This window comes from Lactuca sativa, chromosome 9 (genome assembly GCF_002870075.4).
Source record: "Lactuca sativa cultivar Salinas chromosome 9, Lsat_Salinas_v11, whole genome shotgun sequence".
Classification (NCBI taxonomy): domain Eukaryota; kingdom Viridiplantae; phylum Streptophyta; class Magnoliopsida; order Asterales; family Asteraceae; genus Lactuca; species Lactuca sativa.
The window spans coordinates 62,862,375-62,883,687 of NC_056631.2; positions in this window are offsets into that span (position 1 = coordinate 62,862,375).

The window sequence follows — 21,313 nt, forward strand, 5'->3', positions numbered from 1 at the left end:
CGTGTTTGGTCCCCAGAATCTCTTGCAGGGAGAGCGTATAGTATGGGTACTATCCATCTCATTATGACCTTAATGAAACATACATGTTTTAAGGTAATCAGTATGTCAGGATGTCAATTCAAAAGACAACTGTGTACTTACATTTTCCCATTACTTTCATAGTGTGACAGTTCCAATTGAAAGTTAATGCAAACTATTTTCGAGTTAAGATAGTTATAAACTAGGGAAAACTTACATTTTACAAACGAAAAACAGAACATTCAAGTCTAGTACATTCAGTAGAAAGGGGGCCTATAATGCTAACTTTATAATTCCTTAGTGTATACATCAGGGATATATATTAATTGGATCCAACAGGTAGTAGGGTGTGTGCTTTCCGCTTCATTTCATGTTCCTTGTTTGGTTGTGGGCTTAGAGCAAATTCACCCAGCCTACTATCTATTCGATCCTAGCTTTATATATATTCCGTATACACCAAGTAATCATAAGGAGTGTCGGGTGTGGGTTAGATCATAGGACACTAATTCAATGCACCATTTTCTAGTACAAAACATACTTTTGAATTAGAACATTTGATATACAAAACTAGAAACTTACCAGTAAAGGGTTTAATCCATTTTATTAAACCAATATAAACTTAAAGGACCTTAGGTGGTTAACTCTATAATTCCTTAGTTTATACATCAGGGTTATATATAATTAATACCCGATAGGTAGTTGGATGTGTGCTTTCTGCCTCATTTCCTGTTCCTTGGTTGGTTGTGGGCTTAGGGTGGATTCACAAAATTAACTATCTATTTGATATCAGATTATATATAGCTAGTATAAACTGAGTGATTATAGAAGGAACCACTGTGGTTACCATTTTTGCTAAAAGAAATAAGGGTTTTCTTAAAGAATCTTTTCATCAAATATAAAGGAACTATTACAGTTAACTCCGTGAGTACCAAGTGAATACACCAGGGTTAGATACAACGAGGATCTAACAAACAATGGGCCGTGTGCCTTTCGCCTCATTTCCAGTTCCTTGTTTCGTTGTGGGCTTAGGGCATATACACACAGCCGGTTGTTTGTTTACTCTGGGTTTTATATAACTTGTATCCATTTAGAACTCATAGAAAGGATTGTAGAGTTATTTTTACTTATCTTACATCAAAGCAGGAAATATAGGATTTTATGGAGGAACATGCGAACTTTTCTAAACAGAACTTACAACTTACTACAACATTCTTACAACTTCTTACATCACTAAAATCTTGTGAACTCACCAGCTTAAATGTTGATCTACGCTTTCAAAATAACTTGTATTCTTAGGAGACCAGTAGACAGGTACGCGCACTGGGATTCAGAAGATGGAGCAGTACAGCTTCATGTCTTTTTGTTATTTACTTTGTAGTCTATGATATGTGAACCACATACTTTGTAAACACTTTCTTTATAATGAAATGGTTGTTTATTACTTTGATTTATATGATGCATGTCTTGTGATACTAAACATGACGTCCTCCACCCCCGAACGTTTCCGCCGTTTCGGTTTTGGGGTGTGACATTTACCAAAAATACACAACCCTAAAAAGTCTTCAGTAATTAACTGAAATGCCAAATCAGTTTCAATGTCTTAAATACTCAACAAAATCATTAATATATATAATGATTTTTTTAAAACTTACATGTTCTTATGTTAGAATCTATTAATGCCTAAAAGGCGATATATTTCTTTTAAAAACTCAAAACAAATTGCATTGATAATGAATTTGAACATTCTAAAATTGAAATGAGTAAAAAACCTTATAGCAACTCCCACTTCTAACATTCTTTATTTGGTGTTTGTAGATGAATGGAAGTTGTAGGGCCATGACTTATATTGAAGTCTTGTTTTTGTTTTAAACAAAAGAAAATTCTATCACCGTATTAACCTTCTATTGAAAAATTTGATGAAACTGATTGAATAGGGAGGTGGATTGAGATTTTGTCGCATCAAGAAGATTTATGGTGATGATGATATGCTTATTTGATCGATTTTGATTTGGGTTGCTTTAAATTTAATTGCATTTTGATTGGATATATGTGTAACACCCAAAATTTCAAACCAATTTAAACTTTTAAAGGACATGTAAAGTTCGTCAAAACATTACAACTTTGTTTTCAAAATACTAATTATCAGAGTTTTCCCAGAAACATAAACACAATAGGAGGAGCTGTACGATCACGCCTTTGCCTTGCCACGATCCCCTGATGTACCTGAAGCAATAAACTGAAACTGTAAGCCCGAAAGCTTAGTGAGTTAGCCCCAAAATACCGTTACACATACAGCCCACATAACCATGTCAACGATAACATATCATAACAAAGTGAACAGAACAGCACGTAAAGGGTCCAAAACTCTACATACTGGAATACCCTTGGGCCCACAGTGTGAGTCTGGAATGCCTACCGAGCCCTCAGCTCACATCTGGATTGCCACTGAGCCCTCAGTACGAGTCTGGAATGCCTACTAGACCCTCAGCTTGTATCTGGAATGCTTCCGAGTCCTCAGTATGAGTCTGGGATGCCTACCGATCCCTTAGCTCATATCTGGAATACTCTAGGTTTTGTTGGCTACCGCATGGAGCAGTACAACCTCAACCCAACCCACATAGCATATAACATAACTACTGAGCATACAATAATCATATAACATCGCATGTAGTCCTACAGGTCTACCTAACTGGCATAACACTAGCATGCAACACAAACTCATACTCAACATGTAACACTACTAGGATAACATATCCAATGGGTCGGCCTTGGTGCCTTAGACCCCTTAGTATAGCAAGGATAACTCACCTCGTAGATGTCAACTCGGTAGATAATCCTAACTCTCCGACCACTTGCCAAGGACTCCACCACCTGTTACCATAGTATGAAAATACTCATAAGTCCTCATCCTTACAAAGTACTCCATAAACCAACTAGTTAACCCTTGGTCAAAGTCAAAGTTCTCAGTCAAGGTCAACAGTCCATGTTGACCTCAACTCACCGAGTACCCTTGGCTACTCGCCGAGTCCCTTGAAGCACATTCCAACTCGCCGAGTCATCGGGGTGACTCGTCGAGTTCCTTTGATTCTCGATCAAACTTTAAGGCCACCCGTCGAGTTTCCTCCTTGCAACTCGACAGATACACACTGATATGTGTATTTTTATATATATTTTTATGCACTTTATCTTAATATTTTGGCCTTATTTATTCTATTTTAGAACTAAAAAGTACTCATAATGCTTTGAATTATGTTTTGCAGCTATTCGTTGCCAATAAAGCATAAAAGAAAAGACTGAAGCGGAAACCGGGTTTAGAAGCTAAAAGAAACAAAATGGTGCTGAGGTAGCGGTTACGCCCCGCGTACCTTAAGGTTACGCCCCGCGTACCTGCTTGCAACAGATATACTTGATCGCGTGATTATCTTGAGTACGCGCTGCGTAATTCTAAGTACGCCCAGCGTACTTAGGTCGGTCATAAAGATTATAAATGTCGATTTATAGCTAACCAGAGAGGGGAATTCGACTTCTAACCTAATTTAGTCGATAATTAACTTCTGTTAAGCCGTTTTGAGGGTCTAGAAGGCGGCCGGAAGGCCGTTAAGCTAACGGGAGCGGAGATCGGAAGGATTGGAGAGCGGATACATGTTGATTATCATATGGTTTGCTGACGTGACCATGTTTAGCATTCTATTGTGGTATTTTTCTGTATTTAGTTTCTGATTTAGGTGTAAAAACCTTTTACTTTGTGTTTATAATTGAATGAAGCTTTGATTATTAGACCAATTGCTATATTAAATAGTTTATTTGTGTTTAATTTATCTTGCCAAGCTTGTTTAAAGATCCTCATGTGTTAATGATGATTATTTTTTGTTAATTGTTAAGAGAATTGAGTTGCTTGAACATCTGCTTGATTTGCTTGTCTCTTATGATTTTTGATGACCATCGAGATTATAAGACTAGAAATAACGAATGTGAAACTAGGATTAACTTGAGAATAAGTAAGTTAATGTGTGAGCCTTGTTTGATGACCATCAACAAGAGGTTGATTAAATGTCTACATTGATTAACTATATTTACAAGTCTTGCTTGATACGAACTGAACACTAGGAAGCATGTTAGTTTAATCAACTGATCATTGTTTGAATTGACTTGTTTGCTAAAGGATTAGTTATAGTGAACGCGAATCTAATCATTTTAGGAATCGGTGAACAATGAATAAATGAATTTGTGTATGCAATTGTCTATGTTTTAAGGTGTAATTTATCTAAACCCAAGTACCTGAAGAGATGTGCTTTCCTGTTAGTTTATCGAGAGTTGTTAATTGATTTATTAAACCATTTTATTATTTTCGTGTAACCTGTAACCTATAATCAAATATATTAAATTAATCCACCGTTCCCTGTGATCGACACCCGACTTACCTAAGCTATACTGTAATCTGACTAGGTACACTGCCTATAAGTGCATAGATAGTCTAAGTTTGTTAGGTTATAAATATTAAAATTAGTGGGTACTTTTGTGCACATCAAGTTTTTGGCGCCGTTGCCGGGGACGGCTTGTCATTAATTTATTTTATTTGATTATTTGTTATTTGTTTTTAGTTAGTTTTTAGTTAGTTTTAATTTTTAGTTTGATTTTCGATGATATCATTTCACTTGTCGGGAAGGTTCTTGTTTTTATGTTGCAGGAATTTGGGATTGTACACATTGCTTGACTTTACTTTTGGCATGGGTTTCGGGAATGAAAGCGACTAGGGAATTCTTGACCTGCTTAGCCTACTACTTTGTTGATTTGTCCTACTCAATCCATGAGGCGTAGTATAGCAAGGCGTATTGTGGTGGTTAAGTGGAAGACCGAGCTCTTGCTGTTCTTGACTAGTTAGATCACTTCTTGTTCCGCTTTTAGTTAAAGGTGCAAGGAAAACAAGGGAAATATTCTAACGGGTCCCGAAAGTGGGTGTTTTCGCAAACCAATTCTTGCATGCAAAGGTTTTTGATCAACCATTGTTGTTTGATCTTGACAAAGATAAGTGATCATGACATCTCAATTTTTTTTATCACTCATCGTGAAGTCATCATTAGCTTAAGAAATTAAAAAAGGAAAAAAATTAAATAAGTTTTAAGTTCCTAGATGAAATGATTAAAAAAAGAAAAGGAAATTCAATTAAAATTAATTACGCCCCGCGTAAGTTTACTTACGCCTTGCGTAATATGCCCCAGATCGCGAATGAACATTTCAGGGGGTTGAGGTACGCCCCGCGTACTCTTGAGTTACGCCCCGCGTAACACGGCGACCAGATTATGGCTCGAAGGACACAAAGAACCAACCCTCCCGAGGATGTGACCGATCATCGCTTTTTACAATTTCCGCAAACGCTGAACGATGCTACCCGGGCGCGTTATGTCACCAACTTGAGCTTGCTTCTCACAAAGGAAATTGATATTGCACCCTCATTTGATTGGGAATTGGCTACCAGGACCGGACTTGCTGCATTGATCCAGGAATTTTTGCAATATACACACTCGGACGCGAGTGGTGTGGAATTGTTTGTGTGTCAGGGATGGGCGCGTTTGTTCAGGATCCAGGAGCCTGTGTATCGGGAGTTTTTGCTGGAGTTCTACGCTACAGTTTCCTATGATCCTAGGAAGGCACTCGATGACAGGACAGCCTTTGCTTTCAGACTGGGAGGAGTGAGCCGGGAATGCAGCGTGATAGAGCTAGCTACTCGGGTTGGTATTTACACAGCCGACGAGACAAGGAGTGTCCACTTCCTGGCATTCCTTGCTGACTGTCTCACGGAACGGCCGGCGGACTATAATGAGAACACATTTTGGGCCGAGATTACGGGAGGAGTTTATACACCATCTACCGCTCGAGGGGGGATGATTCGGTCCACTACATACCGAATGTTGCACCGGTTGATTTCTATGTCTCTCACGCATCACAAGAATAGTGAGAGAGTGCCTTCAACGGACTTGTATTTCCTATGGGCACTAGTTACTCCAGGGAGGCACCTGAACCTTCCAGTTGCTTTAGCTGCATACTTGGGACGGAGGGCCAGGGGACTTCGGGGAGATAGCCCGATATGCGGAGGGCATTTTATCACACGGTTAGCTCGATCATACCAGTTGATGACACGTGAGATCACGAGATCGATGGTGTTTCACGACATGAGGCCGATGAGTCTTCAGCTATTGGAGTCGATGCGCGTATTAGAGCGGCGAGGTGATGGTGTTTTGAGAGTTCGAGCAGATGATGAGGCAGATGAGGAGGGTGCTGCCGAGCCACAGCCGAGACGGGTCCAGCGGCGTCGACCTGCTCCTCGGGGAGCGCAGCAGGGACCTGAGCGGGAGATTGATATGCGCTATCTGGCTCAGGGCATTGATCGTCTTAGCGAGTATGTTGCACATGTGGACATGCAACAGCGGTGGTATGGGAATGCGTTGAACGCATTCTTTGGCCATCAGGGGTTTCAGTATTCGGTTCCCTTTCCACCACCATTCCAGTCACGATTTGATGGGGCCGGTACTTCTGGGACACAGCCACATGATGATGGAGATGACGAGTGATCCTTTTTTTTATTTTGTTTTATTTGTTTTGTGTTATTTTTAGTTTAGTTTAGTTTTTAGTATTTGGTATGTAATTAAACTTTGATTTAGTTCGTTTTCCATGCTGATGCTCTTTGGTTGTTTAGATTTCTGCAGAATTTTTCGCCCTTAGGAAGCTGGCAGTAAGTTCAGCAGCTAGGTCCGACTGTTGCTAGAGAGAGCGGTATGAGAGTTGAAGATTATAGTCGAGACTCACGATTTGTCATAAGTGTGGGGTGCATATTTATTTCATGAGCGATCGTTTTGAAGATTGGCATTATTACGATGAAATGACTCTTATAATATGGATGAGCAGTTCCCATACTATAGAATTTTATTTCGACGCGAGGAAGAAGTATCGTCCCGGCTGCCACGACATGGTTGACACTTTCCTATGTTATGGGGGATTTTTCATCGCGAGTAGAGGATGTCATTCTCGACGAGACGACGTGGTCGACACTTTCCCACGTCATGGTTACTATACTTTGCATTTATTTGCAATATTTTGCACCACATTTTTGAAGATGGCGGTCTTGATTTTATTTTTCGGCAAATTCAGAGGCAGCAGTTCCAGTTTTCAGTCTTTCGGCGATATTTGAAGCAACTTGTAGCAGCCCCATTCGATCTCGCCACAACTACCCAGGGGAGTCTGTTCCTTTTTCTCCCTTTTTATGTTCTTAATTTGTTTTAGCGTACAATGAGGGCATTGTATGAAATAAGTGTGGGGTAGGGGATCGGTAAAAGTAAATTAAAATTAAGAGAAAAAAAATGAAATTGCTAGAATTTGGAAAATTTAAAAATTTTAAAACTTGAAATAATAGTTTAATTTAGAAAAATCTAGTGATAATTTAAATTTTGCTAATATTGTATGAAATGATCCGATAAGAACTCAAATGTTTAGTTTAGCCAATATACGTTATAGTGCATTTGTGGCCTCCCTTATTTTAGTGAAATCATGGAACAAAAACACAACCCCGCTTGGTTTGAGGAATGCAATAGGTTTAGCAGCCTAAACCTGAAATGTATCCAGGAAAATTATTATCATTAACCAATAAAGGTTGAGGTTGAGCGCCTCTGCTTAAGCATGTAGGGATTTGAGTGAAAAAAAAGTGAGTTACATGTTAAAAAAAGAGAGAAAAGAAAAATTACGAAAAAAGTTTGAAGAATTTTGGAGCAAATAAAGTAAAGATCAAAAGATCAAAATTCTGAAGAAATTCAAAAAGTTGAAGATACCAGAAATCAATTCAAATAAGGTGTTGAATTCAAAGAAATCAAAGATCAAATTGCCAAAGAAATGAAGAATTCAAATAAAGCTCCATAGTGGTATCATAAATTGTAATTCTAGAATATGTATGCTTAGGTTGCTCAACTAAAAATACCTTGAGGTTAGGAGGTTTTCTGCGGATGGATTCGGAGGGTTGCATAAAATGAGCATTGTTCGGAAAAAGTGGGCGAGTGTTTATGAAGATTGTGAGTATTTAAAATATGGGGGGGTACTTTAGGAAAATATTAGACACAAATGTACGCGTTGAGGTCTTGGCATAATGGCTGAGTTTTAAATGGATTGTTTAGTGCGATATTGGTAAAATAAAAGTAAATTTGCTTGGGGGCAAGCAAAGGCTAAGTGTGGGGTATTTTGATATGTGTATTTTTATATATATTTTTATGCACTTTATCTTAATATTTTGGCCTTATTTATTCTATTTTAGAACTAAAAAGTACTCATAATGCTTTGAATTATGTTTTGCAGCTATTCGTTGCCAATAAAGCATAAAAGAAAAGACTGAAGCGGAAACCGGGTTTAGAAGCTAAAAGAAACAAAATGGTGCTGAGGTAGCGGTTACGCCCCGCGTACCTTAAGGTTACGCCCCGCGTACCTGCTTGCAACAGATATACTTGATCGCGTGATTATCTTGAGTACGCGCTGCGTAATTCTAAGTACGCCCAACGTACTTAGGTCGGTCATAAAGATTATAAATGTCGATTTATAGCTAACCAGAGAGGGGAATTCGACTTCTAACCTAATTTAGTCGATAATTAACTTCTGTTAAGCCGTTTTGAGGGTCTAGAAGGCGGCCGGAAGGCCGTTAAGCTAACGGGAGCGGAGATCGGAAGGATTGGAGAGCGGATACATGTTGATTATCATATGGTTTGCTGACGTGACCATGTTTAGCATTCTATTGTGGTATTTTTCTGTATTTAGTTTCTGATTTAGGTGTAAAAACCTTTTACTTTGTGTTTATAATTGAATGAAGCTTTGATTATTAGACCAATTGCTATATTAAATAGTTTATTTGTGTTTAATTTATCTTGCCAAGCTTGTTTAAAGATCCTCATGTGTTAATGATGATTATTTTCTGTTAATTGTTAAGAGAATTGAGTTGCTTGAACATTTGCTTGATTTGCTTGTCTCTTATGATTTTTGATGACCATCGAGATTATAAGACTAGAAATAACGAATGTGAAACTAGGATTAACTTGAGAATAAGTAAGTTAATGTGTGAGCCTTGTTTGATGACCATCAACAAGAGGTTGATTAAATGGCTACATTGATTAACTATATTTACAAGTCTTGCTTGATACGAACTGAACACTAGGAAGCATGTTAGTTTAATCAACTGATCATTGTTTGAATTGACTTGTTTGCTAAAGGATTAGTTATAGTGAACGCGAATCTAATCATTTTAGGAATCGGTGAACAATGAATAAATGAATTTGTGTATGCAATTGTCTATGTTTTAAGGTGTAATTTATCTAAACCCAAGTACCTGAAGAGATGTGCTTTCCTGTTAGTTTATCGAGAGTTGTTAATTGATTTATTAAACCATTTTATTATTTTCGTGTAACCTGTAACCTATAATCAAATATATTAAATTAATCCACCGTTCCCTGTGATCGACACCCGACTTACCTAAGCTATACTGTAATCTGACTAGGTACACTGCCTATAAGTGCATAGATAGTCTAAGTTTGTTAGGTTATAAATATTAAAATTAGTGGGTACTTTTGTGCACATCACACACGCATATATATCCTGGAGAAAACTCATCCGACTCGCCGAGTTGTTCTTCAACTCGTCAAGTCTTATGCCAATCGTCATCGGACTCGCCGAGTTGTTCATCCAACTCGTCGAGTTCTCGGCCATCTTCATGTGACTCGACGAGTCAACCTTACGACTCGTCGAGTCCATTCAATCCTTTTTCCATACAAACTTGTTTTGAGCCATGCAGCGGCTTCAGATCACAGGTCCAAGCTTCTAGCGCATGCTTATCACGTAAAGTTGCAAACTTTACGTGCATGCAAGGTTCTAAAGGCCCTAAATGACCAATCTATGCTTCCAATGGAGCTTTACACCTTGGGAGAGTCTCATTCTTGCATAAGCTGGAAACTTTATGTACTAAGAAGCCCAAAGGAGCTTAGTTCGGAAGTTACAACTTCAGATCTGAGGTTGCATGGAAGAATAGCTTCCAATCACACTATGAAAACCCTAGAATTTGTCCAAAGAGGGGATCTAGAATGAATGAGGTTAGGGTAATGATTTATACCTTCTAGAAGATGCTAACTACAATAGATCTCAGGTCCTTCAAGCTCCTTGCTTCTGAATGCTTGATCTCCAAGCTCTTCTCTCCAAGAAAATCCTCCTATAAGCTTAAGAATGCACAAAATGAGCTCACACATGATTAGGGTTTTAGAGGGGCAAGAAGCAGTGAAGGGGAGGCTGGGGGATGGCCAATGATCCTTTAAATAGGGTGAAATACCCCAAAATTTAGGGTTTCATTTGCCAACTCCTACTCGTCGAGTCCCCTTATAGACTCGGCGAGTAGGTCACTAAATGTACGATCCCACCTCGCTGCTACTCGACGAGTAGGGCACCCTTAACTCGTCGAGTAGGACTTAAAACCAAAGAAGTTCTTACTTAAATCAATACCTGAGAATCGGTGCGTTACAATTCTCCCCCATTTGAACTAGACTTTGCCCTCGAAGTCCTCTGGAACAAACAACGCTGGGTAGTGCTCGCGCATCTCTGCCTCTGGCTCCATGTCCACTCGGATCCCCTTCGATGCTCCCAATGCACCTTCACCAATAGTATTTCCTTGTTCCACAAAATCTTCTTCTTCCTCTCCAAGATGGCCACAGGCCTTTCCACGTAGTTCAGGCGCTCATCGACCTGAATATCATCCAGTGATACAACCGCCTCCTGGTCCATGATGCACTTCCGTAACTGCGAGACATGGAACGTGCTGTGAATCCGGCTAAGCTCCTCTGGAAGCTCAAGCCTATAAGCCACTTTGCCAACCCTGGCAATGACCCTGAGGGCCTAATTTTCCCCTCTTTCTAAAGCGGATCACACCCTTCCAGTGCGAGACCTTCGGAAGTACCATGTCACCCACCTGAAATTCCAACTCAGATTGGCGTCTATCGGCATAACTTTTCTGCCGACTCTGAGCGGTCTGCAGTCGCCGCCTGATCTGCTGAATCTTCTCGGTAGTCTGCAAGACCACCTCCATCCGACCCATCACCCTGTGACCAACCTCACCCCAACAAACTGGGCTGCAGCACCTCCGCCCGTACAACAGCTCGAATGGTGGGGCGCCAAGACTATAATGATAGTTGTTGTTGTAGGCGAACTCCGCAAGCGTTAGGTGAGAATCCCAACTCCCACCGAAGTCAATGACACACACCCTCAACATATCCTCGAGGGTCTGAATAGTCTGCTCGCTATGGCCGTCTGTCTGCGGGTGGAATGCTATGATGAAGTGCAATTTGATGGGTTTTGGCCATAAGAACATCCTATATGCTCATGCAAACCCTAATGCTTGGATCTAGGTTTCTCTATTGTACATGCAATGTATCCAAGACTTATAATCTTAGATCTAACATATTATAAACTGAAATTAGTGTTTAGAAAATTACCTTTGATTGTTATGTAGCAATAACAATCTCAAATCCTCCTTGTAATGACTTTAGAAAGCTTAGAGTCACAATTGTCACTCCTCTAATGGCTCACAAACACCAAGAGCAAGAGGATGAAGAATAAGGAGAGAGGAGGCTGCCCAAAACATCCAGAAACCCTAGTGGAACTCTTAGCCACGTTTTTGGGGCTTAAGGGTACTATATATATATATATATATATATATATATATATATATACATATAGACTATTAGGGTTTTCAACTAGGAAACCCTAATCTGACTGCTTAAGCCCTGAGCATCCCATGCACCCTTTTAGAATATCCCATGGACGATTTCTAATGGGTTTCCCCATAGAATTCGTCCAACCTATTATCCCAAGGTGATCCATAGCCCAAATGCAATTATCTTATAATTACAGTTCCAGTCCCTTAAGTTTAATTAACTTCTGTTAGCTACAAAATTAATTATCAATTAATTCTTGAATAATATTAATTAAAAAATATGATTTCTCCTTTAATATATTATTCTCATAATATATTAATAAATCATGATTATTTTGTTCTCTCCATAATTCATCCTATCAAGTTGCTTTGGTGAAGGCAACCCAAAAGGACCATGCACCATCGGGTCAAGTACATACCAAAATAGTTATGGACTTAGACACTAATCCAATAGTCTCCCACATGGATAAGTCTAATAACTATTCTGCGTATGACTTCAGATCCGGATCTGCAATGGTAGCTTTCAAAAGTCATCGTCAACTCTGATCCTATCAAAAGCGTGTCCTTTAGATAAGGGATCATATATTCCTCCATTCTAGATATCGTATAGACTGAGACATGGATTTAAATCATTCTCTATGTCTATGTATTGTTTCTTGATTTCCGATTTACGACGACTGACAACAGACTACAATTGAACACATCAAATTAGTCCCGGCTTGGCCAAGCACTTAGGGTGCCATCACTAAATCATCGAGGGGCCCAAAGATATCGCTTTCATCCTACTTTGGATAAAAGGAACAGATAAACTTTGATTCAATGCTTGCTTGTACTCTCTCACCGAATCACACACAACAATATGTTTATGACACCAAGTTACTGGTGCGTTTACATATTATCAATGTGTAACCAACTCGCAAGATACAACTCACACATCTCGGTTTCAAGAATATAAGATGTTATCGTCTCACCAATCACTCGTGATAAAATCCATGAAGTGATCCAAGTGAGCGTGGGTTTAATCCAATGCTCAAATCATATTCATAAGCACTCATGAATGTTGCAGCAAACATTTTCTTATGTCTAATACACTTTAGACAATCCACACACCAATTCACGACAGTATTCATTCATACCTACTTCCAACATATGAACGACTGTGGTCCGTTCAAATAATTTGATTGTTCTGAATCAATTTAATTATTCAGGAAGTCAAAACATGCAAAGTGAAACACAAGAATAATACTAATCTCATATGGCCCCAAACTCTAGGTATAAATAAAACATTTTATTTTATCACCATATTGATTACTCATTATTTGTTGTTTCGAGTAATCAACTTCTTACTTGAATTATAACAACAATTGTCCCATGCACTTAGCATGCACACAATGTTTACCTACGGTCCTTACTTTGTGAATAGATCAAATGAACACATTTCCAATCATACTCATTTCACAACTCCCAATCCTTATCATAAGTATGAGAATATCAAATTCTTTTCACTTATAGAATATGCTAGATTCTAACATTTTATGCAATGATCCTTTCGTAAATTCATAGCTCAAAATATCAAGACTTGGCCATTCTCTATCAGAAGCAATTCTATAAATATGATGTCTCTCATTCAAAGTACATTCCTTTGAACATCCTTCTTGCATAAAAGTTTCTAATCTATACATAGATTCTCAATATCCAACTCCCAATATAGAAACATTTCCATATTTTGCCATACGACAACTTATTCTTAATAGAATCTTATCTATTCATAATAATGTCGATATGGTCCATCCAATACCATACTTCCAACTACTCACAAGCGACCAATCCTCAGCGAGCTTTGGATCGTCCTTTGATAGTTGTTTAATTATTTTAGTCAAAATCGATTCTAGTCCTTCCCTCTAAATGTGCTAGACATTTGGAAAATTTTAGAATGGTCAAATATAATAGCACTAGCAATCAATCCTATACCCGAAGCGTATGGGATACGATGCATAATGTCTTACATAAAGATATGATACTTTATCAATCTTCTGCCATAATATTTAATGTGCCACGTTCTCACAATTCGAACAATGCCATAACACTATGTATCCTTGACTAAATTTATTAACATTCCACAACCTAAGCCTTTAGATTTGAAATGAAGCATAATATTCTCTCCCTTAATAATAGCAAAACAACTATTCAACCCTTACGACTTTGTAAAGTATAACTCTTGTTTTCTATAATTAATATGCAATACTTGTTTTAATAATCATACAAGCACAAAATTTATGCTCCCACTATCATGATGATTATTATCAAATAAGAATAACACTTATGCTCCCACTAGCTTTGACATGATAATCCTTTATCTAAGCTTCTTAAACTTATACACCTTTGCCTTAGATAGCTCATATGTGTGTCTAAACAATTCAGACTAATTGCCAAATCTCACAATTCGAATTATGGAAAGGGATACCGTAACCATAATCGAATTCGAGAATACAATTTCACAATCACTATCTTTTTAAAATCTCTCTTAGTGAAAGCATTTCTTCCCAGAAATTTTCATGAAGGAGGGAATCTTATGACACTTAGATTTTAATGGTGTATGTGTTCCTATCCATGCGAATTTTCCCAAAACCAAAGTTTGCGACAAATCCAAACTCATATGGACCGAACTTTCTTAATCTTGATTTCTTGCCTTATGGTAACACGAGTGCCCACCATGTCTTCCAATTAGTTAAGCAGCTCATCCTTTCTTATCAATGTACTTTTCATTGATCAAGGTCCTTGCCTTTTATGCATTCAAATGAGAACTCATAGAACTCACATGCATAATTAACTCAATTGGAACGGCACATAAACAAGATAGTGTCAACATGATACGATGTAAACCTCAAGTCGTGTGCTAGTGATGATTGATAAGATTTATTCTTGATTAGTTCTTGAAATCTTTCAAGACCATTAAGACTCCCACTGACTCCTTGACATATAAGATTCTCTTGTCAACAAACATTTCTTGACAAACAAATATTCAAGAGTTAGTGTAGCTTTTATCAAGACAAAACACTTCACAAAATTGGTTCTAGTTGGTCTTCGTCTTATCCAAGACATCACAACTTTCCAATTTCAAAAAACAAGAAAGCTTTTTCAAATTCCACATTTGATGAATGTTATAAACATTCTTAAGACTTGTCACTCAATGTCACAATCTTAACTCTAAGACTTGTTTTGGAACGAAGTATGATTGACTTCTTGATTTAACCATTTCTTTAATTCTTGATTCCTCTTCTGAGACATACAAGCACTAAGACTCACTTAGAGGATCAATTGAGATATGGTTCTTAATCATTAAGACCTATCATAAAACATAATAAAAGGTACCCTCCCTTCTTCTTAGAATAGAGAAACTTTTATCTTTCTACCTATTTGATTCTTCTTATTCGTTCTGCTATTGATTGAAACTCTTTCAATCAACTGAGAATTACACTTAATCTCATAAGTATAATCATATTTACTTAACCTTAGTAAATCATGACGAATATCTTTGTTACTCTTGTGGTGGACTTGATCAACACACAACCTTGTGTACTCGATCTCCTAGTCCTTCACTTGACACTTTGTCAATGAATTAGTCTAATTTCCAAATATGAAATTTCTGATTCATCATGCAACCAAGTTGTATGATTCCAAGTTTCTATCCAATTGAAACTTGGGCGATGAGAAACTTTCCCTATTTGGTAAATTCTTGACCTTTCCACAAATAACATAATTAAGAATCAAATCCATTATTGCTAATAATAGAAACTTATAAATATCAATTTTTCATACACACCATTGCAAGGATAAATAAATAATATAAAATCAAAATTTATTTAATTGCGGGAAAATTTGTCCTTACAATGCAATTCAACTGAAAAACTATGTTGTTACATATTCTTAAGCAATCTATTCTAACTCCAATTAGTAGCTTAAGAATCTAATCTTCAAGCAATGCGATCGAAATCCATTTCTTCACAATTAGATTCCGCTCACTTCTTCCCTTAAGCTTCCTCTCTTTTCTTCGATCCTACAAAACATCGAAATGTAATCTTATCACATCATCTATCAAGAATCTAGAATAGAAACTTAAAAGAGTTAGTTAATGGATTTTACCTAAAGTAGAGCCATACGTTTTGACTCTCCCATCTCTTAGATCTCTTAGGTAAATAGGGCAACTTCGTCTCCAATGCCCCTTCTCTTGGCAATAAAAGCAAATTGACTCTTTTGGAACAGCACACGGAACTACTTCTGACTTTTCCTTTCTCTTATGATCAAACTTTTCGATCATGGAATGCCTTTCGTTGCCATTGCCTATATCCATAGAGGTCTGGAAGGCAGATCCACCAATCAACTTTGCTTTTCTAGTGCGTCAAATCATTGCTGATTCAGCAGCAATAAGCATATAGGTGAGATCGATGAGGGTTACATCGTGGTTCATCATATAGTACTCTCTTACGAACTCACTATAGGCGTTAGGAAGTAACTGAAGAACCCAGTCAACAGCCAGCTCCTCAAAGACAACAGATCCTAACATTCTTAACCTATCAATGTGTGACTTCATCTCTAGGACGTGTGCACACACTGACTTTCCTTCTACATGTTTTCTTTCCAGAAGGGCTTGAGTGAGTTTGAACTTTTCAATCTTTTGAACTTGTGGGTTAGGGAGAATGATGGGAGGAGGTGGAGGAAATGAAGCATGATCTCGTGTTCCTCGATTGAATCGTGGAATATCATCTTCATGTGAAAAGCTTGTTCCACGGGATTTGGGAAGACCATAGTTGTCATACTTTGACATCTACAAAACGGGAGAAAAATTAAATTCAAGTTAGTTGATTGATTGAGTCCTTAATAAATCACCCAAATGAGATATTAAGGCTAGGACCCAACACAATTCTCTACAACCTAGAAAACGAATGCTGTAATCTAGTTGTAGAATATTTGAAGGTAAGTGAATGACGATTCACTAATTTCCACCATGAAAAACGAAAAAGAAATTTAAGTTTTAAATCTATTGAAAATTCCTAGATCTTTTGAGATTCATTGAACTTTTCAATGGCATGTTTAAATCTCGATATGCCCCTCTAGTTTGTGACTGGGATACCGAGCATCACAAAGCGGGTGTGAATAACCATGCAAACTTACATGGTGCCCCCACATGTTACAGTCACCTATTCGATGTGCCAGTTAACCACACACACTCCACCGAGCTATGATAAACATTGAGTCACCCTTTGCTACCTTTGCTTAGAACCATTTAGTGTGCCGGTTAACCACACACGCTCCACTAACGTCTTCGTAAGGGCACAAAGTGTAATTTCATGGAATTGCATCAATTCACTTTTGCCTAAAGTAACTAAGATTGGGAATTTGTAAAAGCATTTTAGTTACTTTTGTACTTCATTATACTTATAATGGAAGCTTTCTGTCCTATCCTACCGGTTCAGCTAACGACCCTTCACTAGTAGTGCGGTGGGTAAGAGTGGATACCCATTCAATCGCCATTTTATAGGCAATTTCCTTAAACACCCCTTATAGACCAGCTTCGTGAATGAGGCCTACTAACGGTAAGACTGACACTTTACTCATACATATATAATACTAGACTTTTAATGTTATATATGGTATAGGGTGTATTTTACACTTTTAAAATACTAGGTGATCAAATTTAATAATTATACTTTTAATTTAATTAAATTGTAAACCAAAACTTTATGGATTTATTAAATCTCTCTTAATTATACACTTTAATTAATTAATAAAACCATAAGGGTGTGATTTGAACTTTTCAAGACAATACTAGGGTTTTAGAATTTAACATTTCTAAATTACACTTCTAATCAACTTTTAAATTCCAAAACTTGAGGGAAAGTTTTGAAACATTTCAAAACATTAGGGTTTCAACTATTTAAATTTCAAAACAAAACCTTTAAGTTCAAATGTAAACCATAAAACTTACATGGGGACAAATGAAACTTTTTCACAACACAAGGATCAAATAACAAATAATAGAAATTAAACAATTAATTTTGTCATTATCTATATTTGACCTAATTTCAATTTCTTGCAAGATAAGTTACCCAATTAATACAAATAATCAATCTTTAATCATATAAGGAAGTTATTATCTAATCAATTGGTAATTATCTTGTGTTTTGGCAAGGATAATCTTTTAGAAACATTAAAAATTGTATTTTATAAGTTTAAAACGAATATGGTAATTATCCTTAAGCAAAACAGCAATAAAATCTGAAATTCCCTCTATCTGACGCTCCGACTCGCCGAGTAGGGCAGACTCGCCGAGTCAGTTCAAACAGAAGGCCGGAATTCAATTTTCAGTTAATAATTCAACATAACATCACATACAACAGAAACCAATCAAGGATCTAATACCACTGATGGGTTTTGGCCATAAGAACATCCTATGTGCTCATGCAAACCCTAATGCTTGGATCTAGGTTTCTCTATTGTACATGCAATGTATCCAAGACTTACAATCTTAGATCTAACATATTATAAACTGAAATTAGGGTTTAGAGAATTACCTTTGATTGTTATGTAGCAATAACAATCTCAAATCCTCCTTGTAATGACTTTAGAAAGCTTAGAGTCATAATTGTCACTCCTCTAATGGCTCACAAACACCAAGAGCAAGAGGATGAAGAATAAGGAGAGAGGAGGCTGCCCAAAACGTCCATAAACCCTAGTGGAACTCTTAGCCACGTTTTTGGGGCGTAAGGGTACTATATATACATGTAGACTATTAGGGTTTTCAACTAGGAAACCCTAATCTGACTGCTTAAGCCCTAAGCAGCCCATGGACCCTTTTAGAATATCCCTTGGACGATTTCTAATGGGTTTCCCCATAGAATTTGTCCAACCTATTATCCCAAGGTGATCCATAGCCCAAATGCAATTATCTTATAATTACAGTTCCAGTCCCTTAAGCTTAATTAATCTCTTTTAGCCACAAAATTAATTATCAATTAATTCTTGACTAATATTAAGTAAACAATATGATTTCTCCTTTAATATATTATTCTCATAATATATTAATAAATCATAATTATTCTTTTCTCTCCATAATTCACCCTATCAAGTTGCTTTGGTGAAGGCAACCCAAAATGACCATGCACCATCGGGTCAAGTACATACCAAAATAGTTATGGACTTAGACACTAATCTAACACAATTGCGTTCCCAGCTCCTCATGAAATTTTTTCCAGAAGCGGGAGGTAAACCTGACATCCCAATCAGAGACAATGGAAACGGGAATCCCATGGCGAGACACGATCTCGCGAACGTACACTTCGGCCAACTTCTCGGCCGACGAACTCTCCCGTATGGCTAAGAAATGGGCACTCTTGGTCAATCGATCCACGATGACACAAATGACATCAAACCCCTTCGCCGTCCTTGACAGCTTTGTGATAAAGTCCTTCGTGATCTGTTCCCATTTCCACATGGGAATCTCCAGGGGCTGCAGCTTGCCATGCGGCCTCTGATGCTCGGCCTTGACCATCCTACAGGTCAAGCACCTCTCGACGTACTAAGCAATCTCGCGCTTCATACAAAGCCACCAGTAGCTCAAACTCAAATCCAGGTACATCTTGGTGGCCCCCGGGTGAATAGAGAAGTGAGACTTATGAGCCTCCTCCATAACCGTCTGCCTAACCCCACCAGACATCGAAACCTAAACCCTACCACATCTGGTCAATAGTCCCCAACTATCCTGCACGAACCAGGTATTCTCACCCTTGATCCTCTCTAGTTTCCAATTCTCCGGTCGTATGCCCTCTACCTGGGCATCTCTGATCAAACTCTCAAGCGAAGAATCCACTGCTATCCTCATACATACTACGGGGGTGGAAGACCCAGCCGACCTGCGGCTCAAAGCATCCGCAACCACATTCTCTTTACCAGGGTGGTAAATGATCTCACAATCGTAGTCCTTGACTACATCCAGCCACCTGCGCTGCCTCATGTCCAGGTTCGGTTGATCCATGATATGTCTCAAACTCTTGTGATCCGTGTAAATGGTACAGCGGACCCCATAAAGGTAATGTATCCATATCTTGAGGGCGAACACTACCGCCCCCAGCTCCAAGTCATGCGTAGGGTATCTCATCTCATGCGGCTTCAGCTGCCGCGATGCGTAGGCTATCACTCGTCCTCTCTGCATGAGGACCGCCCTTAAACCTGTGATGGATGCATCACAGAACACCACAAAATCCTCAACTCCCTCCGGGAGTGTCAAGACTGGTGCCTCACACAAACGCTGATGGAGGGTCTCAAACGCCCTCTGCTGCTCGGGGCCCCATCGAAAATCCACCCATTTCCCCGTCAGACGAGTGAGGGGTACTGCAATCTTGGAGAAATCCCGTATGAATCTCCAGAAGTATCCTGCCAACCCTAGAAAACTCCTAATATCTAAGGGAGATTTCGGGATCTCCCACTGCATAACCGCCTCGATTTTGGCCGGATCGACCAAAATCCCCTCCTGGTTAATGAGATGTACAAGGAACTGGAACTCTCGCAACCAAAACTCGCACTTCAAGAACTTGGCGTACAGCCGTTCTCGTTTCAGGACTCCTAATAACTCTCGCAGATGCTCCTCATGCTGTTCTCGGGTCTTGGAATACACCAAGATATCATCTATAAACACTATGACCGAGTGATCAAGCATCGGTTTGCAGACCCGATTCATTGGGTCCATAAATACTGCTGGCGCGTTGGTGAGCCCAAACGGCATCACCACGAACTCGTAATGTCCATAACAAGTTCGGAACACGGTCTTTTCCATATCCTCCTCTCTGACCCTAACCTGATGATACCCAGACATCAAATCTATCTTGGAAAACCAAGATGTGCCCTGCAACTGATCGAATAGGTTGTATATCCTCGGGAGTGGGTAACGGTTCTTCACCGTTAACCTGTTCAACTCTCGGTAATCAATGCACATCCGGTGCGAACCGTCCTTCTTCCAGACAAAAAGAATCGGCACTCCCCATGGAGAGTTGCTGGGTCGAATGAACTGCTTGCCCAACAGTTCCTGTAGCTGCGACGATAGCTCCTGCATCTCTAGTGGCGCCAATCGGTACGGCGCCTTAGCGATAGAGGCCGCACTTAGCACCAGGTCGATCCTGAACTCGACATCCCTGCCAACTCCTTTGGAAACACATCTGCAAACTCCCTGACCACTGGTACGTCGGAAACCGAAATCTAGTCCCTGACTCGCGTATCTACCACATACGCTAGATAACCCATACACCCATGCTGAATGTACTGCCGAGACCTGGCAACTAAACAAAACCCTGATCCTACTATGGTTCCCTCACCATATACAGCCAGTTCTCCCCCACTAGGGGTTCGAACCACCACTCGCTGGCCTTCGCAATCAATCATAGCACCGAACCGACTGAGCCAATCCATGCCCACAAGCATGCACACCTCCCCCATGGGGATCAGAATCAAATCTATCGGAAAAGACACCCCAAAAATCTCCAAGTCACACACTCGATAAACCAAAGAAGCAGAACCCCCGTG